Source organism: Centruroides sculpturatus, unplaced genomic scaffold (genome assembly GCF_000671375.1).
Source record: "Centruroides sculpturatus isolate CEXI.00-Female unplaced genomic scaffold, Cexi_2.0 scaffold1083, whole genome shotgun sequence".
NCBI lineage: Eukaryota > Metazoa > Arthropoda > Arachnida > Scorpiones > Buthidae > Centruroides > Centruroides sculpturatus.
This window is the reverse complement of record NW_019385252.1, coordinates 126,862-153,461: the sequence shown is the minus strand read 5'-3', so window position 1 is coordinate 153,461 and position 26,600 is coordinate 126,862. Positions and strand designations below refer to the sequence as shown.

Sequence of the window (26,600 nt, the reverse complement as noted above, 5' to 3'; positions counted from 1 at the left end):
ATGAATCTTTGTATTGATAAAATATTACAATTAAATCACACCTCTAAGATCTTTTTGGATCCACCATTGGAAGAAACTTTCCCCATAATTATAACAGTGAAGACAAGTCTAATCATGTCAAGACGCCTGTAATTTTAGCATTTCATACCTAATTTTTCAAAAAGATTACCCTGTAAATTTACCAATGTTCAAGATGATTTAGTATACAATCATTATAGTAATTTTTAAAAACAGGTTTTTCACAATACTTCCTAATGCCAAATTTAGCCCACTTTCCCCCTCATTTTCTTTCATATCAACACTTGTTTCCTTTTTCTGAAGTTGCTCATGCAACAGATTCTTTAACTCCAACAATAGCACTATAATTCCTGCTATCTTCTATAAATCCTTAAAACTCATTTCAGCCTTCATTCTTTCTAGATTATTCACCAAATTTGTACAAATTAGTTTTGTCCCAAAACAGTGACTTTCATCTACCATAATAGCAGTCCAAAAAAAATAAAATAAAAATAAATACTCATTCTGTCCCATCATCATTTCCCCTTCAATGTTAAAAATTTTTGAGTTATGCTTATGCTATAGGTTATATTCTTTGATTTCATGTAAATTATTTCCAGTTCAACATTGTGGTCTTCAACACCATTCCATTCACCACTACTAATCTCCTAGATACACTATTTGTAATTCTCCAAAATTTAGAAAGTATCCTGTGTACATTTATATTGATATCAGTTAAGCCTCTCATTCACTATTTCTGAACACTCTCCTATCAACCCTCAGAGAACACTTTGATACTGATCCTGCATGCCATTCCTGGCTTATTATTTTCTTTTGTGTATCTGTAAAATTAAACTTGCTGATTTTGAATTCCTTGGTATTTCCTCAGTCTCTGGCTTTCAACAAAGTTCTACATTAAGCAGTCTTTTTCCTCAGCCTATATCAACAATATTCTAGGCCAACTTAATTCTACTACTATTGCCTATGCTGACAACATTAAATTCTTAAATCACGATCCCTATGCACTTCAGTCAACCTTAACCTCATGTCTTTCGTTCATGAATTCTTTAACCTTAAAATTAATGTATTGATAGATAAAACTTCACAATGTGCATTTCCTTAAACCATAATATCCATTTACCCCCTTTTTTGCATAATGTATTAAATAAATGTTGTTGCTTAACTCCTTTAATGACCTTGGAATCATCTTTGTTAATAAACTTACTTTTAAAAAGGCACTTGATAAAATTATAAAATCCTTAGCTATTCATTGAGGCATATTATGGCACTTAAATCCATTTCATCTAAAACAGTACTATGCTCCTTCTTTGCTAACTTCCAATCATTATTTGATTACCTTCCAATCTGGGCAATGGTTGTCCCATCTCATTTTGCTTAAGTTTCTAAGTAATTTGATAAAATATATCTTATTTTAAACAAACCTGCTAACCTGTTTATACCTAATCCTAATGTTGCTAGGTCTAGACTGGGATGTCCCTCTTTTACTGATCATGTTAAATATTTTCATTGCTTATATTTTTACAAATATTTTGATGGTTTTATTCACTCTGAGTGGATTTCCTTGTTGGTTCCCTAACAATTAATCCATGATCTTACTTGCATTTTTACTTCTTTTAGGCAAGCTCTTTCTATAAAGTCTTATATTTATTGTTCTTCTCAAAGCATTAGTAATGCTGAACAATTTTTATATTTTTATTTATTACATTTTAAATACATATATAAAGACCTACTGTACAAACAATTTTTTCTTTATCTATTCATTTATTTTATATGTAATCTTTTTAATCTTATTGTATTTTCCATGTATTTGTTTGTTATATGTATACTTTTTGTTTTATTCTTGATTTTAAGGGACTTTTTACTAAAATGGAGAAAGAAACCAATTGTTCAGCAACATTTCCTATTGTATTGTGTTAAATAAATAAATAACAAAGCTGTCTTCTTGGTCAAGGAATCAAAACAAGACATCATTAATCATTATGGATTATCTAAATTTATAACATCTTTTAAACAAAGATTGGCTGGACATGTTTATTGGAAGGCCAACAAATTTGAAAAAAAATATAGTGTTGTTTGAACAAGTAGAAGTAAATGAGTCCATAAGCATCTTTGTCTTTCACATACTACTCCCAATATGTAAAAATACAACACCCTGTCATGTTTTCACATTTTAAAAATATAAAAATACTTGTTACTATAAAAAACTGAATTTGAATGGTTAATATAGTGTTTAAGCATTACTAAAAATTTAACGTGTTGCAGGAAGTTGATAAAGGCTCAAAAAAGTCATTGTAGCAAAGTTTGAAATCCTGTGAGTAGTTTACCAATCATAACAAATCATGATTCAAATTTTAAACTAGCAGATTATGCAAGACCAACAGGAAAAACATGCTAGAACCAGCATTTATGTCAATACAAATGAAGCAGTTTTAATGCTCTTAATAATGCATATTATATGAAGAGCGAACAAGTTTTAATAACTGTTCTGTGCAAGAAAAAATTAACTACATTTACATAAAAAAATTGTAAACTAACTTGTATCTTAAAACATAAATATAAACTTACTTAAAACTATGTTTATACTACATTATTACAGTATATTACATTTATATTAATTTAAATTATGTAAAATAATGAAAAAATTATGTTAAAATAATACTTTATTTACTGAAAAGTGTTCTATTGTATTGTAACAAAATTCTATATAATGTAACAAAATTTCTATTTCTATGTAACAAAATTTCCTTATAACAAATTTTTTCCCAGGATTTAGAAACTTCATTATATAGAAGTTTAACTATATATTATATGCTTAGTGATTATGAATTTATCATTTGGTTTGAAGACTTCTTTAATATCCTAGATATGTATAAGATGGAAAATCATCAATGTTATGTAAAAATGCAGTTAGGGCTACAATGTATATATGAAAACACAGATAAATACTTTCAAATACACAAAAGAAAGCACCAACTTTCTGTTGAATAAACTAATCTAAAAAGCAGTCAAATGAAATCTCAATGTATAAAGAAAACTATGCTAATTGCATTTTTAAAATGCAATTATAATTAAAAGTTTTTGAACTTTATTTCTTTTAAATAATCATTTTCTTTCTCTATACTTATTCATTTCAAACAACCACTGACATTTACTTTTCTTAATTTTTAGCAATTTATATCATCATCATAATAATTTTACAGTACAGTGGTACCTCAGGTTACGAACGCCCCAGCATACGAAATTTTCAGGATACGACATGAAATTCGAACATATTTTTGCTCCACGATACGAACAAAAACTCACCATACGACGTTACATTAGTTCGCATTTTTCATTTGTTTTTCTTACTACAGTTATTTTTTTTAATGTATTACTTGTCTTTAATTTGAGTATGTTTTTCGCGTTGGAACGAATTATTTGGTTTTACATGTAATCGTATGGGAAAAGATGATCCACCTTACGACATTTTCATGATACGATCTCAGTTTCGGAACGGATTAATTTCGTATCCTGAGGTACCACTGTAAATGATTTTGAAAAAATTGAGATCAGTCGATTGATTATCAAAAATTTTGCTGCTACTGATTAATATAAAGTTTTACAATTATGATATCAAATATTTTCATACTGTCATTGAAATATTTTCAAAAATACTAGCTTAAAATCATGCTGAGAAAACTCTTCAAACTAAATCCAAGTACACTGCATTACTGCAAATAAAAATACAAACAACAAAATAGATTTATTCATATATAGTCTATTTCCATATGTTACTTAGAACAAAGCATTTACATTGAATTATTAGTACAGTAGAGCCTCAAAAACTCTGCCTAATGTGGACTGAAGGGTGGCCGATTTTGTGAAAATGCCGGGTTATTGGGAATGGGGTTAAAAAAAGGATAAGTATGCGTGTTTCCTCAGAAAATATTGTACTGTACTTGTATGTATTGTTTGCTTGAGAATACAACAGAGAATAAACTGCCCAAATACCCTTAAACAAAGGAAAAGTATGTCCTTTATGAAGGCATAGAGCCTTTACTATACGAAAATGAAAATTAATGAATACACTGTGTACAGTAATTTACCTGATAAGACAGACCTCAGAAAAGCATAAAGCTGTCTACAATGAAAATTATCTAGCCGACTCCCAAGTCCTTAGCCACTGCACTGACACTCTCTCTATTATCCAGTCTCTTTAATGCCTGCAACTTTTGCTCCATAGACATGTTCACTTGTTTTCTTTTAACGGAAGATGCCATTGCAGAGTACTGTTGTCGTGATGGAATCGTTTAGATGTATGGTTCCCACGCTTTTCCTCTTTTTCAAACAAGCAATGGTTGTCGCCATAGAAATACGGATCAAGAAACGACCGGTAGTTTTGAAAACAGAATAGATGATTGGCCGTCGATCGTCGGACGATCGCACGGACCTCCAATAGGACTACGAAGCGCTCATTGGTCAATCAGCGCTATCTTCATTCCATATAAAAAGATTAAGTTTAAACGGGAAAATTAAGTTCACCTAAGTTCATTTTCGCCCTGCCAAGGTGTGGCCGAGTTATCTGGAGTGCTGGTTTATCGAGTGCCGAGTATTCGAGGCTCTACTGTATATGATAAATTTGAATGTGTTTCAAAATGCAGTTTACGTACAAGTTCAGATTTCTGGAGATATTAGTTTCATTCGTATTAAGTTATGATATCAAATAATATGGCATACCTTCAAAATATCAATGATTTCTATCTAATCATTTCTTATGTTGATCATGGTAACATAACTAACCAAAGTTTTATTACATATTAATAAGTATATATAAACAAGTAATTTTTGTTCTGATCAATTTCCAATTTACTTGAAATATTAAAAAGTTTCAAACTCATATATATTAAATAAAATCAAATATCTTTAACATATGAAATGATGCAGCCTTGATCCAGGAAGATATTGAGGTCTTCATATGAAATGATGTTAAAGATTTTGAATCATATCAACATTTCAATGATATTTTTGTTAAAACCAAAATAACACATTATGTTTAATTGTCCGTGACTGACTATCATCTAGTCTAAAATCTAAAATTTCAACAAAATAAAGAATTTAAACATTTTATCATCATCCTAATGGGTGTTCTGTACCTAAGGAGTGTGAATTTTATTATGAAAAAATTGTTAAACATGTGGACATTGAAGGGAGGAAAAATGAACAGCTTTTCGAAATTGTTTTTTGATTCTCAAATTGTTTTTTTAATTTTGATTACTTTCAATAGCTAATACAGCTCTGATTGAATTTATGCTGCTAAGTTCAAATGATTATATTCAGTTTTATACAGATGACTGTATACTTACTAATTAAAGAGGATTAAGAGTATGGAACCCTTAATGTAAAATATAGAGGCAAACAATAATTGTAAATAATGACATTTTCTTTTAATACTTAGCTGGAGAGAAATTAAATATAGTAGTATGGCATCTGCAAATAGTATTATGTTATCGTAATTACATTCTGCAACACACATTATTTATGGTATCTCTTCTCATCCATTTTGTTTTGCTGGCACAATGAAATTACAAATGTATTGTTATAATTGGCTGATTTCATATGTAAACATCAACAGAAATAGAGTTTAACAAATCAGTTTTGCAATTGCTGCTTCTGATAAAATGTGTTTTTATGCAAAAAACATCTACTGGCCTTTTAATCTAGATTTTTAGTTTCAAACTAAAACAATAAAAGTTTACAAAACATATTTAAAAAAGATGAAACTTTTAGTTCTCTTTTATTTTACCTATTCTTAAACATACCTGATTTTTTCACTTATAATCTATAAACTTTGGGTTTGATGGTTTATATAAACCATCAAACCCAAAGTTTATAGTAAATCTCTAAAATGCTGGATTATTTTGGTTAATTTAAATCACAAACAAAGTAAGAAAAGATTAACCTGAAGCAAATTAAAGACCTACTCCAGGACTTTTTCCAGAATATTGTAAATTATTTAACAATTAGTTTAACTATTAACATATGTACAAAATGACAACCTAACTACTTATCCTGAGATCAAATTGCTTTGTTTCAATAATTAATATTTAACCAAACTACCATGACATTAGAGATTTGATGTATTCTGATTCTGATGCAAAAAATGATGATAAAAAGTTTATATTCAGAAAGGTTATACTAAGATATTCTATGCTTCATTTATTAGGTAATACTCATATATATTATTATGGATAAGTTAAATCATCTAATAATTCAGAAAAGATCTGCTGTATTATAATGGAGAAAAGTAGCTGACATTTAAAGTTATAATGTACAGGTATACCTTGCCTTACGTTGGTAATTGGTTCCAGGAGAGGCGACATAAGTCAAATTTACTTGTCTCCAAATCTACTTGTCACTCAGCTAAACCATAAATTACCATTCCCAGTTCTGTATTTATTTATTAATGCATTTTTAATAATATATGGTTAATAAGGATCTATTTTAAGCTTACAAACAAATAAATTTTAGTTTTTAATATAGTACACAAAAAAGTAATCTAAATTTACAAATGCAGGAACTGTAAATACATTACAGTACATACTTGTAAATGTATATATTTTAATATGATTTTATGTGCTTTAAACATTTTTCTAATGATATTATGACTTCAATATTTGTGGCGGTCAGACGTAAAGTCGAATAAAATAATTTGAACTTGATTTTTATTTTTCCATATACTTTTTTGACAAACGATGTATAATTGGAAATAACATAAGTCGAGGTATACCTGTATTTAATAGTTGTTGACTTGTTAAACACTGGCTTTATAGTGTATTTTGAAGACAGTATTTAATAGTTATCACCACTTATAATAATTTATATATCTAAAATTATTGTCTCAATTATCCTGTATAGTAGACCTCCAATTTAATTAACAGACTAATTGGGAAAGAGTTTGTCAAAAATCCATTAAATCAAGTGTATTTTAAAAACATTTAATACATCCTGTACATTGTGGATTTGTTATTAAATGTATTTTGAGTAATTTATACTCACTGAACAAACCTCTTAACACAAATTCTGCTCTATTCACAAATGAAAGGTTCTAAATTTTTACTTTAGTACAATTTTGTATTAAAATTTGTTAATAAAGTTGGCCTCTGATTTATCAGTTTTAATCTAAGTGACTATTCATTTCACCAATAAAATTTGGTGTGTAGTAATCTGATGACTTTCATTCTTAAATTTTACTTTAACTATTAAATAACAATCTATTAAATGTTAAATTCAAATAATATATAAACTTGAAATGTATTCAATGTTTATATAAGATTATAATCTACAGCCTAAATGCATGACTGTGTTGTTTTCTATGAGCATGCATTTAATTTTAATTCACATTTAAAATTATTGCTTTTCACAGGAAAAAAAATGAAGTAAAAAGCCAAACAAACAGAAGTAAGTTTGAGCTTAATTTGAGCATTGTTACCATGATAATTATTGAGCATTGATACTATGATAATTATTAAGTTTTTCAACACATATTTCAAGACAGAAATCTTGGAAAATGTATTTCAAAAACTTAAGAGGAAAGATTTAATATTTAGCTTCCAGTCTAAAAGTAGACTAAACTGATTTCTGTAAATACTGTACCTAATAATGCTTATACATCAGCATTTTTATATATTGACCCAGTTGATATTTAATATACATGCTTCTAGCATGAATTTTAAAATAAAAATATTGTTAGCCATGAAGAAAACCTATTAGTTATACTCAATGGAATATTAAAATTTATCCAACAAAAAAATAAATAAATTAAAACAAATACATAGGCCTATAAATTACATATCACTATTCATCGTAAGTCTGATATTTAGATAAAAATATATTATCATTTAAAAAATTATACAGTATATTTGAATTATTATTTAGCAATTAATGTATGGTATATGCTACAAGCCATCAGCTCTAACAGATAAACATGTCATCAATACTATTCATTTTTCAGAGTATTTTTCTGACTTTCATAAGAAAATATTATCTATAAATCTTATAATCAATTAATAACGTAGACCAGTGATATTTCACTTATGTTATTAAATGCAAGAGTGCAACTTAACTAGCTCAAGGTCAGAGAGATAGTCTATTCTGACTACCTGTTAAATACAATGAATATAGAAACACAGTACGTTACTGCTACATATATATTATTAAATTATTTCCTCGGCAAACTATATATCTGTATTTAAAATATTTCTAATTATTATTATTATAAATTATTAGCATTGTACATTTCATAAATTTGTATCATCAATGTTTATGTTAATTATTTTATTACTATATTATTATTTTTACATCTTTGATACATTCTAAATTAAAAGCATTAAATGAAATTATTAGGAAAATTAATTAAAACACTATATAATTATTTAATCTAATTTAAAGACACATTCTACGGTTTAAATAAGAGAGAATCACCGTTATAAAATCTCTAAGAAAGCTCTACGACGTATTCGAGCAAAACTATTTGCTACGTGATTTTTAAATGTTTATTTTTGGTCGGTTTAACATTGGTTATTTGAATTCTTATCTGAAGATTCAGCTCTAGTGTATGGCCTAGAAAGGTTTTTTTTTAATGATTATAAATAATCACCACTCAAACTTCTTTACACTCGTGCAAGTTTTTATTTTTGAAAAAGAATATTCCTCCACAATCTTTAAAAAAGAAACTTTTTGAATAGGTATCAACATTTAGAATATAATATATAAATATTAAATGTTCCATAAATAAAACTACAGCTAANATGTGGTGTGATTCCGGGCCGACCAATTAGCCATCACCAGCCGTAACGTTATGCAAATCTGTGATTCCCAAGCCATAGTCTTACGCAAATCATGCCGTGTGGCGTAATTGTCTGCTGACCAATCAGTGGCTGTACTTTCAAAAAGCCAACGGCCACTTTCAACCATTTGTCGATGACCGTTTCGACTAAAAAAACTTCGCTACGTCTTACTTTCAGGGGGAGGTCTTATATTTCACAATTCAGCAAAACCAATGCTAAGTCTTATTTTCTGCGGATGTCTTATTTTCGGGGAAACACGGTACTTGAGACTTTCTGTATGTCAAATTTTGCAGTGATTCGACAACTCCTTCTTGGTGTGCTAATTTTTATGGCAATGAGTGTAAATATTGAAACGAAGATTCAAATACAATGTTTTTAGTCTTACTTTTCATTTGAAAACAAATCTTGGCTCAGTTTTATTGTAAAATATGCATATAAATAATGTATATTGGAAATAATCTATATATTTCAGTTTTAAATATATTATTAGCTTTTTGTATAAAAACATACAAAATTCTTCTCATTCTTTCGCAGTTCTTTGTACGGAGAAGTAAAAACTTATAAATAAATCACATCCTCAAATATACACACGGCACATTAATGACCTCTATTCACTAAAATGCCAAACAGATCGGTTTATAATTGAATCACAACTAAAAATTGCCATTCGGGAAAACAAAAACAGTCAAAAAAAAAATTAACAAAAAAGGTCACTGGAAAAGTTTAAGCAATTTGCCAGTGAAAATTTCTAATTTTTCATTACGGAATCCAAGTGTACGATTATTACGCATGTTAAAATAATCGCGAAAGTTAAAAATCGAGAGAATTTTTTATTTTTTTGATGTTCTATTTAACTACGAATCGGAGAAAAGTACTGTACATTTGTACATTAAACGTGTCAAAATGAAGGCTTTGAGATTCCGCACGAATTCCCGTAATTTTCCCACACGATCTATATATATAACATATATTTTTTCCTTCTTTACGGTGGTAGTCTTTCCGGTCGGTCCCCCTTAGCATCCCTCCGAACGAACTCCATCAAACGGGGAGCGAGAGAGAGACAGACAGACAGATGGAGGAAACGGCCTGGCTTTATAAAATCATCGATCGAAATTCGGGAGGAAATTAAAATGCGTCCGTTCGTAAACCGTCGTCGCTTAACGAATTAAAGTAACTTTTTAAAAGAATTCTATCGAATGGCCATCGGTTCTAACGAATCGATACGATAATAACGGACAGCGCGACGTCGTCGTCGTCGGCCAGAAACCCCCCGTAATTACGACACAGATAAAATGGACTAACCTGCGGCTGGTGTGGAACTGTACGAAGAGGGTGAAACGTACGAAGATTCAGAAATCGTTCGAAAACCTTCCATAACAGAACGGGATACGCAACGTCGTCGGTCTCTAACTCCGGAATATGTCGCCCCGTAAGAAAGATACAAATTGTAAAAGAGGGGCGGACAGATGACGTACGAGACGTGCGTCTAGAAATCAACCTATTCGACCTACCACTACATTACTAGACGCGACTAAGCGCTCCCGTCCGGCTCGATAGTCTGGGACGATCGGTCGATGACGTTCGCCTGGTTTCTACTGCGGCGATGTGGGACGACTACGGTCGTGCGACCGACCATCGCTTGGTACTGGCTTTTTAAAAAACGCCACCTAACACATTTCCACTCGTTCGTTTCGACAAGTAAAAATACGTAAAAAATAAATAATAATATTTTTATTTCTTTAACATTATTTTCCTCACCGACCAATCGTTCATATAACGTTTATTATTATTATTTTTCTACCATAAATATATTATTCTACGCATTTACAATTTATTCGTGTATTTATATATAATATATGCGCGCACATACACACACACATATATATAGACGCGTAGAGACGTATATAATCGACATGGACAAAACGTATCGCCCATCTCGACGACGATCGTAATAATCGATTTCCCCCTCAATTTCCGAAATGGCAACACGTTCGAGAATTTTTGAATTTAAAATACGACGCGTATTGTCGTCGTGCGGAACGAAATACCGAAACTTAAAAATAATACAAAAATACCGAAACTTTAATTGGCTCGATATTGCGCGAAATTACACGCCGATCTTTCTTTTTCGCGTTATTTATATACAAATCCGTGCACGTGAAATTTACTGTAAATAAAGTCGAGAATTGCCCGTCGTGACCGCCTAATATCTATACGATTTCAAATATTTAACGAAAACAACCCAAGTTTGAAGATTAGAAAAATTCATAAAAACAGTTGTGAAGCGTTAATCTAAATTTATATCGCTTTATATACCATTATTAATTTCTCCCGTAATACAAATCCCTTTAAATATAAAATGATCGCAGTAGTTTAATGATTTAACAGAGACGTCAGTCTCTAAACCATTCGGCATTATGTGATTTATTTACCATGCACGAATATAAAATAAACTAGCATGTTTCTCGCCAACAAATGCCTTTTTAAAATACTAATTCACAATTAACGTCGATTCTACGAGATTAGAGATGCTTACCTTAATATATTGGATATGTGATAAATTAAACGAAAATCATATTTAGAATTTTTATAGAATTATTATATATATATATATATATATATATACATATACACAAACATTTCGCATTTAATAGGGAAACAAAATTCCCATATTCCCTGCTTATGACAGTGTTTAAGTTCAGTTTTTAGCTACAAGTAAGCGACAAAAACTTTCAGTTATTTTAACCAGTAAATATTTTTAAGTAAATAATTTTACAAAACTATTTCGAATATTTTACATGAAAAACCTGGAAAAAAATCAAATTTTTTCTTGTCTAACGTTGGAGGAAGTCGTACAAAAACATTATTTCTACTGTAAGTAGCGAATACGGTATCAAATTATTGATTTTATCCAAGAGTTACATAATTACGGTTTGGAACAGACTTAAAATACAGAAGTAAAAACAAAAATGTTAACGTTGATCATCTAGACAGAATTTAAACATTTTATTAAATTTCTTAAATCACAAACGAACTCGTTGATCAATTACACTATTCTACAAAAAATTACTGTAGAAGGTATTGTACGTGTAACTGACTCCTGAATAAGTAATTTTACATATCTTTGAGGTGCTGAACATGAAGATCACATTGAAAATGCCAAATTGGTTCGTTTTGGCAACAATTCTGCCAGCAACAATGCTTTTTGCAGTTCTATTCTCAAGAAGGTGATCTCACTTTTTGTAACAATGTCAATGATCTTACTGCAGAGCTTTGGGCATCACATACAGTCAAAACGATTGGAGTTTGTTTATAGATTCTTAGAAGGTCAATTTGAAGTCTGTGCTTTTGCACAATGGAAATGTGCTGTATTCAGTTCTTCAACCCAAACTAAATAAACCTATGCAGTCGTGGGAAAACCTTCTTAGACTTACAGTACAAAAATCATGAGTGGCATGTGTGTTGTGATTTTATTTTAAAGTTATCACTATTTTAATGGGACTATAGCAGGACTACACAAAATTCTGTTGCTATCTCTGTGAATGGGACAGTTGTGACAGATTAAATCATTACAAAGACTGGCCTTGTCAATTATCACTTATACCAGACCAGAAAAATGAAGTGTATTAGTTGTTTGTCATTCCAGATAAAGTCATTGTTCCTCCTCTACACATTAAACTCAAATTCATCAGTTTGTAATGGCTATCGATAGAAACTGATTCATTTCTCTATTTGTGTAAGCAATTTCCAAAGGATTACCATAGAAAAAATCAAGAAGGGAATATTTATTGGTCTCCAGATCACACAACTTCAGTAGGATGAGGAATTTAAGTTGGTTGAAGAACAGCAAAAGAGAAGCATGAAAAATATTCAAAATTGTATCAACTAGTTTATTGGAAATAGAGCTGAAAATTTCCATCAGCTTATGGATGAACTTCTAAGAGCATAGGAGAAAATTACCTACAGAATGCCATGAAACTGCATACCCTCTATTCTCATTTAGATTTCTTCTCTAATTGTGGTGCACTCACAGTGACAAACCTGGAGTGTGTTTTCATCAGGTTATGACAGTCATTGAAAAGCATTACAAAGATAAATGGTGGCAGATTACTGCAATGTTGGCAGATTACTGCTGGATGATCAGGAGAGACACTCCAGAAATGAAAAATAAGAGACAAACAAAAAGATAGTATTTGAAGCATGTATATGCATTTTCTTTCTAATGAGATTTTCTTTCTAATAAAAGAAAATCTCATTAGACTCTGCTTTCTTTCCATTTTCACATCTAACTTTCAAACAACTAATCTTACATTTTCATTATCATTTTCATGTACAGTATTCAAAATTTATGCAAGATTAGTTAATCATGTCTCAATTACAAAACCTATGTTGAACAGTGTTATTATAGGCCATTGTTTTCAATGTTTATTTATTCTTTCAAAATTCTGTCATTTATTTTTAGTTCTTTTCCCATAAATTTTGAATTATACAAATAATGAATGCTATAAACTCTAGTAAACAGTTTCTCAAAATAAAAGGTTTGTAAGATTTAAGTAAAAGAAAAAGAAACATTAAAATACACTCATTAACTGAAAAGTTATGCACCCAGATAAAATTTTCCAATTACTGTGAAATTTGGCATACCCCATTATCATCTGCTTTGTTTGAACTTCAATTCCATCTTTACTGTTCAGAAGTACACTGCCCACACTACTGATTTCGGGAGTCTTGTATGACAGTTACATGCAAACAGTGGTACAAGGAACATGAACAGCACAGCAATACATTTAGGAAATCCTGTGCCCTTATTTGTTGCTTTTCAAAGCAAAACTACAAACAGCCATTTTCCAGCAAGATAATACTCAACCACACAGTTAGGGTTTCCCAGAAATGTCTCCATCAAACACTTTGTTGGTTTGTCCAGTTTCCAAATTTGTTGGAGCATTTGTAAAACATAATGGAAAGCCAGTTTCAACCGTGTGCGTGTGTAGTGTGTGTGTGTTCTGGAGCAGCAGTTGCAACATCTGCAGGAAAATCTATTCAACCACATCATTGCATGTGTCCAGGAAAGAGCTACAAACTTGGAATATTTCTTTAAATTGTATCATTGTTCCACAGGAAATTATCAATTTGCTATTAGTCTCATCATTATGTTACTCAGTATATTGTAATCACTTATTACTCTCATCATTATGTTCATACTAATAAAGTTTCATTTGATTCCAATGCTCACTGGAATGTGTAAAGATGAATTTTTACTTTAACAATGTTCTCAATCTCATGTGATTTGCCAAGGACAATCCATATTTTGCAATTGAACTGAAAATAAATTCTCTTCATGTTATGGAATGACAGCCAAATTTGATTGCTGGTCTTTATTTTCAGTTAACCTGTGAATGCTATCACTTATTTAAAAAAATGTTTTGGAAATGGCTGATACCACAGCTTAATAAGAAATAAGAAATATCTCCTGGACATCATTGCTTTTCAACAGAATGGTATACCATCATATTTTATCATTAATGTTCAAGCACAGTACACATTGGTGTTCAAGTACAAATTCCATCTTGTCAAAACATTTCTGGAAAATCTGAGTTTTATTAGTATCAGAATAATTGTAGATGCTACATAAAAAAACCCAAATATATGATAGTGAAATTGAAATAATTGAAAGAGAGTTTAAATGATAGAACTATCTGGTCCACAATTAAAATACAGAACTCTGTACAAAAGAGCATTTCTTGATTCTTAAAATTGGTTTAGAGGGCTTCATATGAATGGGTTTTCATATTCAAACTTTTCTTCTATTTCCTGGGTAACCTCTGTAACATAGAATATGCAGTCTGTCATACCATCATCATTGAACTTCTCCACTTTTGGATTAATTTTTTTAAATCATTGATTACTTTCTCTGAATCAGCATTCTCAGACAAGATCTTTGCTGACCATATTCACAGAAATGGAACAGAATGTTACGTGAAATGGCTACTCAGCATTTCAAAACAAAAATGAAATTCTTGCTTTCCAAGACTGTCTCATAGCAGCAATCAACATCAAATGCCATTTTAGTGATTTCAACAAATGCATTAATAATATTAACAACTCATATTTTACACTTTCCCCATATATTTGTTATCTTAACCATTAAAAAGTCAGGCTTATTACATTCAGCGAATTTTATCAACTCTATTTATCCAATTTGCATTTTGGCCTATTTAGCTCTTATCGAATGGTTTTTATTTCTTATAAAGGCAATCTTAAAAATAAACATGATTATTTGTAATAAGAGTTATATATGCAGTTATCATGTGTCATTTTTTGTATTGCTGTTATAATATGTAAAAACCAATCAAAAAGAGCTAAATAGGTCGAAATGCATATTAGGTAAATAGAGAGTTGATAAGTTACAAAAACATGCACATTTGAGGAATTAACAATTTCACAGTAGAGTTGACCTTTCTTTATAGGCTACTCATTGCCTCTAAAGGTAAAACAGTTAAAATATCCCTCTGGCAGTGGAACTTCATATAAAATTAAAAATATGCTTATGACTAGCCATATATTTTTATCAAATGTATATTTTTAATTTTATATGAAGTGCCACTGCCAGAGGGATATTTTAAGTGTTTTACATTTAGAGGTGGATGAGTAGTCTATAAAGAAAGGTCAACTCCACTGTGAAATTGTTAATTCCTCAAATGTGCATTTGAAAGGACTGGATTGGAATAAAGACATCTGTATGTATTGTCTTAGAAGAATCTTTTTAAAAATTTTTTGTAATAATTAATTTGTCCTGGCCGTATATTTTTTTATCAAATGTATATTTTTAGAAAGTTGATAAAATTTGCTGAAAATGTAATAAGCCTAATTTAATGGTTAAGATAACAAATATATGGGAAATTATTAATATAGGCAAGAAACATAACATCATCAGTAATATTTTAAGCATTTGAAGCTTTCAATGCAGGATTCCTAGTGCATTTCAGACAATGCTATGAGAGAAATTTTCCACATGCTTCAAAAGGACACACTCTTCTTTCCTGATCCTGGTGCTGTTATATTATATGTTGTACATAATAATTGATTGTCCTGACCTGTTTGACGAAACCTTGAGAACTTTGATGATAACGACTCTCGATGACCACCTAAGACTGTCCTCCTTCCACTACTTGCTGCTTTATTTTGTAGATTTCCACGACGAGTGCCGTTGTAATTGAACTTTTCGACTTTGAGTATCTGTGCATCACTGTTCTTTTCAATCTGCTCCGCCTGACGATGAGTAATTTTGATGCTTTTGGCTATGCTGATGGCCTTCGTTAAGGTTAAGCCTTCTTCTTGAAGTAGCCTAGCTCTGGTGTCTTTGTTATTTGACGACAAACCTACAATAAACATGTCTCGGACCAAACTCTCTCGGAGATTATCAAACTCGCACGTTAGGCTTAGGTTCTTTAGTGCAGTTACGAAGTCTTCGATTGACTCGTCTGGTTTTTGTCTTCTGGTCAAAAAATTATATCTCTCAATCGTGAGATTAGTTTTAGGTTTGCAATGAGACTCAAATTTTTTTACTACATCCAAATATTGACAATTGTCCATATCCAAGTTAAAGGAATTGAAAACCTGTAACGCGTCTTCTCCCACAAAACGTAAAAATATGGCGACTTTACGGGAATCAGTTTCATTTTCTAAATTACTAGCGCGCAAAAATATTTTAAATTTCTGATACCAGATTGACCAGTTATGAGCTAAATTTCCTTCTAATAATAACGATGGAACTGGATTGCCGGATAGTTCCTGTTGACCACTTAAACGGGATAAAGTTAAAGATGGCTGACCTGCGTTACTGACCAGTAAACTCATTATTTCGAGCTGCTGACTATAATTCTGACACCATGTTATATTATATGTTGTATAATGCACAAGACTGACAAAACTTAAATTATTATTTATTACTACTAAAGAGGAGACACTCATTATGGACTGTATGACAGACGACAGACTACTTTCGTTTTTCTGTTGGCCGCTATATGTCGCCACCAGTACATATCGTAACAGGTGCAGCAAAGAAGTTGTACATGTATTGAACTAATCCAAACATGTTAATGATTTGGCAAAATTCCTAATCCACCAGATTAAGACTATGCAAATTACATGAAATGAAAAATACATAGTTCTAGAATTCTTCATTGCACCCAGATTGGAGTAAACATGAGCAGTGCTTATTCTCATACAATTGATCTCTGCAGTTTTCAATATCTAGATGTAATTTATTTAGTTCACATAGAAACAGTTCCAACAAGATTTCACTTCTTGCAACATCCAGTTTTACAAAGTTAAGAAAGTGTTCCTCAGTTTTTATGATCTGATAAAAGAATCTGATATCAACAGTTTTCTGTTTAATTTTGGAAAATGTCTTTTGTGCAGTCCAATATAACTGAAAAGTACTTTGCTTTTTTAACTTTTCCTACTATTGCTTTTCCACTCTCAAGTGCCAACAGTTTAGTACTTTCATTCTGAATATTTTTTCCCAATTAATGGTCCCAAATTTATGTTTGCATTTCTATGTGTTCTCAAATAACTGGATGAAAATAGTATGGCATCTTTACAAATCCCAGAAAATTTCCTTTACCTTCTAGATTGCCAAGTAATTCCATATGATTACAAATAGATAAATTATCAATACATTTTCCTCAGAACTTTAATTAGAAATTACAAAAACAAAATAATCCCAAAGGTGTGATATTTATTTTAATGCAAGATATGTTTTAGTCATTTGAAAAATGAATCCATCTATTTGCACTACTTTTGTTTTCTGTGTGTTCTTTACATCATTTTACTTGTCAAAGTAATTCAGAGTTCTGGCAAACAGTGAAACTAAACACATTAACACATTTTCCAGTACAGCCAATACATTCTTAGCATGTGCTTTTAGCAATAAGCTATAACCTGCTTCTTCAATATGATAATCATCATTTGCCTCCATTTCATTTTCTCCTTTGATGTTAATGTCTCTTCTGGCTAATTCCTCCTCCATGGGAATCTTTGCTTGCCAACTCATCATCAAATTTCAGTCTCTCAAATCAGATTTAAAAGAGTTGATGCTTCCTTAGTTGTCCATTCTTTTTCAGAATCTTCACGGTCCATATCTGGCTCATCTTCCACATCTATGCTATTTTTTGATAAGACCAGTCTTCCTAATAGCAACTGGAAATCATTTCAGGTGAAACTTTTCCCCCAGGCACAAGCCACATTTCTTAGTTTATCAAGAATGCTCCATAATGGAGGCAAGGTATTCTTGCCTTCTAGAAGCACTAAATATTTTACCAGTCATCCTCAATAAATCTTTTTCAAATGATGGATTATACCCTGGCTGTAACATAGATTTCTTTGCTGGATGATAGAACAGCTTTATGATTTTCAGAGACCTACCTTCAGCAATGGACAGTATGTCTGTCCAGAAGCAGGAAATATACAGATGGCATGCTACAAAAGGAATATCTAATTTCACAAGTCATTCTCAGAAGATCTGTGTTGTGATCCAGGCTACAACATTTGCAGCATAATCACAAAGAAAGTGTTATTGCTATAGGTTCTTGAAGCATTTTATTTGTTTGCAAATTAGTACAATACAAGGTCAAAGCTTTTCAGTCTCCTCCATGTTGCATCACAATAAAATACTTATTTGTTTCTTGCTTAGCTTTCCCCAGAATACTTTTCACTTTTTGCAGCAAATGTCTTAAGCAGCAGGCTGTAAAACAATTCCGTTCCACCCATATTAAAGATTCCTTGCTCCATATGAATCCAAAACAGATTTCTGACTTTTCTTCCAATTGTATTCATTCTTCATAAAAGTTTTTAATGCTATAGATAACTCCTTGGTCTAACAGCTGGAAAATCAGATATACCTAGAGGAAGGAAACACCTGTACCACAGAGAGAGAGAGAGAGAGAGAGAAATTTTCTAAATGTGGATGACCTGTACAATTATCCAGAATCAAGTACTTTCCTACTCTTCAAAGAAAACATCCTGTTTTCTTACCCAACATTAAAAAAATTGGAGACATCATCCATGACTTTCTTACTTTCATAATAAACTAGCAGAGTCTTTACACCTTTTTGTGAGTGTCTACATTTACAATCAAGAAATCGTCTCAGTTTATCCATACCATTCATATTCACTGTAGAAAGGACAGTCAAATATTCCATGCTTTTCTTGCCATCACTACAGGATCCCTTTTAAAAGCCAATGTCTTCTCTGGAAACAATTTGTAAAAAGGCCAGTTAAAGATTGCAGTTAAAGATGTTATTTCCAATCCACTAATTTATCTTCAGGAACAGAAGACATTTCACCATAAACAAATCAAAAAATAATCCCGTAGAATTGCTTGAATTGATTTAATCAGCCATGTTTGCATGGAAATCCATCATACCCAATTTCTCAATGAAATCTTCAGCCTTTTGTAAAGTAACTGGAACAGATATAGGAATTTCTAGCTCTGGCATAGATTTAAACTACATTTAAATGGTTTCCTCAACAAAACCAAAGTTGGATATTTACATGTGTTTTCTCATAGGTTCTGGCAATTCAAGTCTTAGAATTTTCTCCTCATTCCTCAAAATGTCATTACTGTTGTATATGAGATGCTATATTTTTCAGAGTATCAGACTGCCTATGGTCATCTTCAAATTTTCTTAGAATTTCTACTTTTGCTTTAAGTGTTAATAGTGATACAGTATGTGAAGTGATTGTAAAAATGTGGTGTGCACAATAATGTTTGATATGAAATTGTGTAGTAATTGATAGCTTGACAATATTTATTTCCTGTTATGAATTATAATTATTAATCAATAAAATTCTATAACAACAAATTACTTCAACCACTTTATTTCAATATTAAAAATTTTGTAATGTCATACACTATTTCTTGAAGTTAGTTTTAGCATATAATTAATATCATACATGATGTTCTGAATAATAATGTAATGCACACTTACATAAGCATTATGTTTTTATACAAATTTAATTTTGTTAATTATATTTAAATTTCTAATTATGTGCAGTATTTTTATGTTGGCTTAATAGAAATATATAATAATTTGTTAGAAAACTTAAGATTTTTTTCATTTTCTATTAATCTGTGTTAATTTTTATAATTTTTAGCCAATTAAATTTAAAATCTTAAATGACTGATTTTTAACTATAATATAACAGCTTTAAACAGTGGTACAGTATATTAAAGAAAATGAATCTATCACAAGATATCATTATCTGAACAGGTTTAGATTTAAAAAAAAAAGGGGGGGGCAATTTCTAAGGTAAAATTATTATTTTTTAAATAATAATAAATTTATTAGAAAGCACATATATCAAACAAAAATTGCCTATTTATACTGTTTTTAAGTATCACCATTAGTCAATTAATTTATTTTAAACAAACATAATAAATTTAAAATTTTAGATAAGATTAATTTTCAAATTCAAATTGTTTACAGTTGAAATTTGTGAGCTAATCAAAAGCATATTTCCAGCTTCTGAACATTAAATAAATGGAAATTCTAGGAAATCAGTTAGGAATCATAACTATTGATACTGTACTTGAAACTTGGTATTTACATTAAAAACAACTGAAATTTGTGGACAATTTTAAATTTCAGGGTTTGTTAGCAGTGAACTGTTAAATTAACTTTGTATATATCAATAATTCCCAATATTGGTAATATCAAGCACCAATAATGTTATTAGCCAATAGGCATTCTGCCAACTTTGAATATGGGATAATAGTTAATAATACTGTATCAACAGTCAATTATTCAATAATAATCAATACTACCAGTTCAGAGTCAGCTGTTGTACACAAATGAATAAAATGAAATTTGAGAACTAACAAGACAGTTCTCTCTGGGGTATTTTCCAGATGAAGGGATTAAGATAAAAGCAGTTTTTGTGTGAAGTGGGGTAGTGAAGTGAACAGAGATAAAAGAAAAGGGAGTGTATACAGGTGTTCACACAATAGGAGTACAGCTTCTCAGAAAAACTTGCTTTTTCTTTTTAAAATATGTCAAACATAGTTAATGGGGTCATCTATTGACCACATTAACTTAATGAGGTTTTCTTAAGTAGAATAATATATTAGACCTATCAAAAATATAGTAAAATGTCAAGTTAACAATATCTGATTTTCAAAATTGCAGGCTTCCACCATATCTTAATATCTTATTTTAATATAGAGGTATAATATATAAAATTTTAATATAAACATATATAGTTCTAATGAGATATAATTTTAATATCTTACATTTAATCACAATCAAAATATCAATTGTCTATTTCAAAACTGTCCAGTAAATGTCAGAAATCATCTGTCTAAAGGAAGTTCAATGATTTTTCATTGATTGAATAAATGTTCACATAATTAATTTCTACTCATTATTTATGAAAATTTTGTTTTATATCAGTTATTAGAATGGAATGTTATTTTTAAACTATTCATTGATATGTATTTTACAAGAGACTTTTGTATGAAGCAACTAAAGTCTAAATTACAATAGTACCTAGTGAACCAGATTATGATAACAGTAGAATAAAACCAATAAAAGAATTTGGCATAAACATAGGCAATTAGACTCATCATCTAAGAAATTTAACTAGTTTACTTTCAAATTACAGTAAAGCATTAAAATCTGGAATCAGCTATTAAAAAAATATTATTATTATTTTTCTACCATAAATATATTATTCTACGCATTTACAATTTATTCGTGTATTTATATATAATATATGCGCGCACATACACACACACATATATATAGACGCGTAGAGACGTATATAATCGACATGGACAAAACGTATCGCCCATCTCGACGACGATCGTAATAATCGATTTCCCCCTCAATTTCCGAAATGGCAACACGTTCGAGAATTTTTGAATTTAAAATACGACGCGTATTGTCGTCGTGCGGAACGAAATACCGAAACTTAAAAATAATACAAAAATACCGAAACTTTAATTGGCTCGATATTGCGCGAAATTACACGCCGATCTTTCTTTTTCGCGTTATTTATATACAAATCCGTGCACGTGAAATTTACTGTAAATAAAGTCGAGAATTGCCCGTCGTGACCGCCTAATATCTATACGATTTCAAATATTTAACGAAAACAACCCAAGTTTGAAGATTAGAAAAATTCATAAAAACAGTTGTGAAGCGTTAATCTAAATTTATATCGCTTTATATACCATTATTAATTTCTCCCGTAATACAAATCCCTTTAAATATAAAATGATCGCAGTAGTTTAATGATTTAACAGAGACGTCAGTCTCTAAACCATTCGGCATTATGTGATTTATTTACCATGCACGAATATAAAATAAACTAGCATGTTTCTCGCCAACAAATGCCTTTTTAAAATACTAATTCACAATTAACGTCGATTCTACGAGATTAGAGATGCTTACCTTAATATATTGGATATGTGATAAATTAAACGAAAATCATATTTAGAATTTTTATAGAATTATTATATATATATATATATATATATANAAATTCAAAAATTTTAATTTTTTAATTTCAAAATTATAATTAACATATTTTTTGTTTAAATATAGTGATTCTGCAAATAACATTTTAAATATTTGTAAACATTCCTATATTTTTTGTAAAATACTGGCTTGAACTTAGAACATCTAAATGTGAATTACTGTTTAGTTGAAGTCCAAAGTCTTAATATGCTAATTTACATTATATATACAGTATATACACAGTATATACACAGTACATACAGTGAAACCTTGATTTATTATTTTTGGCAGGACTTGCAGAGAAAAAATGACTGATGCAGGAAAACAATTGACACAAGAAATTTATGACGTCAATGTTTTTATTGTTGATCTCATACAAAATGTATATTTCTCAGTGATATGCCTATATGATAGCCTGTAATATGACACTTGCACACAAATGTGCATTTATTCTAAAAAATTTTAAGAATACTGTAATTTATTCTATTTTATTTTGGTAAGAATACTTAATATATTAAAATATTGGAGGCAGCCAATCATAAAAATTCAATATTTTATAAAAATGCATTACTTATATCATTAACAACAGTATAACATGTGCATTCACCATTACTAATAAATCTGAAGAAGTCTATATCAATATAGAAGATAATGTAGAAAAGTGCACTTCTAATTTTTCAGATAACCAGTTCAAAATACATTTTTGTATGTCACATTCTTAATTTTAAGTGCATAATATGCATATAATTTATGATGGCATCCATCTTAATTTCTGTTTTCAGCATTTGGAACCTCAGTGCACAAGAGCTGCAGCAAACTTAAAGTGGAAATAGCTTAATTGTCTTTTAACAAAGTGGTTTTAAGCAGTTTTATCAGAAAATGCACCCAATATGTAAATAATTGCAAGAATTAAAAGACAATCTTTCTTTCAGCAAGATTACAATATTATATTTTATTACCCTATTAGATAAGTACAGTATATCAAGTGGAGCTATTTGGGAAATTGGTTGAGTTTTGTATATGAACATTCATGTACAAATCTTTTTTTATCTTTTCTTTTAACTTTGGATTTAACTTTTAGATATGGGGAGTTTTCATTATTAGTACACAAAAATCAGTGTCTCAATTTAGCACCCTCTATTGTGGGTAGAATGATTGATGTGAAATAATATCTTTCTTTTAGTTAAAATACATAACAAACATTGAGGGACAGGGAACTAGGCAGGAAAAAAAAAATTACAGAAAAAAATATTATATATAAGGGTCCTTATTTGGAACTGGAGAAAACTGATAGCTGTGAGAAAACAATTGATACAGAAAAGATAGACTGTGATTTCTCTGTATTTGAAAATCCAGATTAGTCTGAATTTTTAACACTTCACTGTGTTAATAATTTTTAAGAAAAGATTAATCCAAAAACAAAATTTAAACATGCATTCTCTGCATACCATGCTTATCTGTTGTCAATTATAATAATTAGACTTCTATTCATTTATCTCTTCCAGACAAGTCTATGAAGTTTAGAATTACCATATAACCATACAGGTTAAATATTAACACAACTGGAGACTTCAGAAGTACAGCAGAATCTCATTTTAATAGATCATGTAATAACAAATTTCTTGGAATAAAGGATTTTTTTCCAGGTTCTACCAAATAAATGTAATGTAATTTTAGAGAATCTGTAAGTCAGAACGACAGATTTTTCTAGCCCCATCTATTGTAAACTTCACACTTTTTTAACATCTCTTTAATACAGTAGAGCATCGATTATCCGACTCAATTGGGGACTGGGATTGGTCGGATAACTGAAAAGTATGAAAAAATCCATTATTAGCGTAGTATATTATTATATCCCATGTAATTAGTATATCGCTATTAACCTACTTCGTGTTGAATTTTCCTCCATGTTAAGCCTATCAAATTTTTTAAAATAATAATCGTTGCTATTGTATCGTTAAAAATTAGAAAATTAAGCCATGTTTAAATACTGGCTCCCTTTCATGGTCGAATGAGTGTTGCCAGCTAAAACACGTAAAAATAATATTAAAGTAGCCAAGACATAGCCAAATATTGAAGCACCACATCACTAGCAGACATTTGAATTTGCCGACTAGAACGTGGTCGGTTAACCAAGGTGACGGTTAATCGGGGTCGAATAATCAATGCTCTACTGTATTTGGATGTTTCTGGGAATTTGTAGAGCTTGATGATGCACTTGTTACATCTGGGGGTATGTAACGTACAATTGAAGAATTGTACAAATAGAGTCAACAAGCTTATATGATTGAGGAAGAGCCACATAGTGAACATTCTGATGTTGGTCCAAATGTAGTGCTGAAATTTAGCAAGGTCATTGAGCCTTTCCAAAAATGCAACAAGCTTCTTGACAAGTTTCAGGATAAACAAACAAGCTGTACATGCATTGCCAATATCAAGCAATTGTATTCAATACGCAGAAAAGAAACCAAAATAAACAAGTTTTTTAACAAGTCAAGTGAAGTTCTAATGAGTAAAAGAGGAAAATTACATAACGTGTAATTTGCCTCTCTGTGCTTACAGTATATATAGTTTTGGTTAGCTTTGTTGTACACATGTATGCATTATATAGATCTTGTAACAGAGACTCTGAAGAGACTAAATACAATCTCAACAGACTGAATAATTTCAAGTACTGATATTTCTTCTTATATGTAGGAAGCTAAAAAAAATTTTTTTTGAACAACACATATTTTCCTGAGTCTGCAGGAAATCTATTGTTCATGAAATAACAGATTCTTGGAACAATGGATAATTTTCAGCAGCCCAAGCACTCCTTTAAAACAAGATTCTATTGTATATATTCTTTATTATTTAACAAGTAATGAAGAAAATATCTATAACAGAATACTTAAAATTTAAAAAATTTAAAGTACTGATTAACAATAATAAATAACTGTGGATTGCCATTTATGCTGAAGTTAATGATAATTACATAAAAGTTTACATACTTAAAAAAAATGCACATAATTCAATCAACAATGGTATCCCCATGCAATTTAACATGATAACTGCCATGTGAAGCACATATGATTCATAGTGCTCATAACTGAATAGGCCACATTGCACATGTGTCTCATATGTAGTATTTTACTCAAAGTCGTACACAATTGCATCATGTTAGAATATAAATGTTTTGTGTAACAAAAGTAGACAGCCTAGTTAACATATTATTTGTGTTGGCCCAGTTATAACTGGAATTCTTAAAGCCTAATAATGAGAATAAAAATAAATACATATGTGGCATTATTGACTTATTTGTATTCGTTTTATTTTGTTGTATTTATATCTTCAGTAAATAATATAAAAAAATGTGGGTGAAAGCACCACTACCAGAATCAATCTGATTGTATGCTACATTATTAATTTGAGTAATATTTCAAGTGGATATTTGAAATCTTCTGGGTTCAACAAGAACAGCAGTTGAAGATTTGCATACTTTTTTCTTTTTTTGCACAGGAAGCCAGAAGAATCAAAAGATTCAGAATAACCACTACTTGCTTTGTAACTTTCAGACAAACTTTCAAAAGTTTCTTGATTTGACAAAATGATGTTCAGCAATGCTCCCAAATGAGCCTGTTCAATAATAATGCATTTTTAATTTGCTTTTAGATACCTGTAGTTATATACAAATAAACAATACAGACTGAACAAACATGTAGTGTACAATGAAAGCTTTTTCCTAGAATATTCAAATTCAGAGGTGTATAACTGTGAGGCACATGTGCACCACATGGAGTCAACATGAAAATTATCTTACCTAGGCCATGCAAGGCACACTTGCTTTACACTTCATAATCTTATTTTTAAAAAAACTGCCATATTGAGTGTGACTGTTGTTTAATAATTATAGATAAAATAGGTTAACAAATAAAAAGGCCTGGCCTCAGACTACAGAAATTTTTATCATTACAGCAGTCGACTTGTTAAATATTCTATATATTTGACTTCTTACTTTTAAAATAATTTTTATTTCATTTCTAAAAGCTGATTATATTTTTAATTCTTTCAATATTTTTGATTTTTTCAACAGTGTTAAAGCTATTATAAAATATATAAAACTGTTTAAAATATCTAGAAAAGTAATTTTAAATATATGTAAATTATAATAATTAAATATAATATGTGAACTCAACAAATTTAAACAACTGAACTGTATGTATGCATTATCAGTAATAAAGATAATTCACTATATAAT

General features: G+C 30.1%; 1 protein-coding gene across 10 annotated transcripts in view; it reads right to left on the bottom strand.

Moving 5' to 3' along the window:
- The window catches only part of LOC111636733 (protein Gawky-like), a 273,290-nt gene that overhangs the window by 149,480 nt on the left and 97,210 nt on the right, over positions 1 to 26,600 (bottom strand). The window contains exon 1 of one of the 10 annotated variants that reach the window (XM_023382054.1): positions 10,146 to 10,622. The exons of the other annotated variants lie outside the window; for them this stretch is intronic. The gene's annotated coding sequence lies outside the window, so the exon portion shown is untranslated. Of the gene's footprint in view, positions 1 to 10,145; positions 10,623 to 26,600 lie in introns of those variants that run through there. 10 annotated transcript variants of the gene reach the window in all.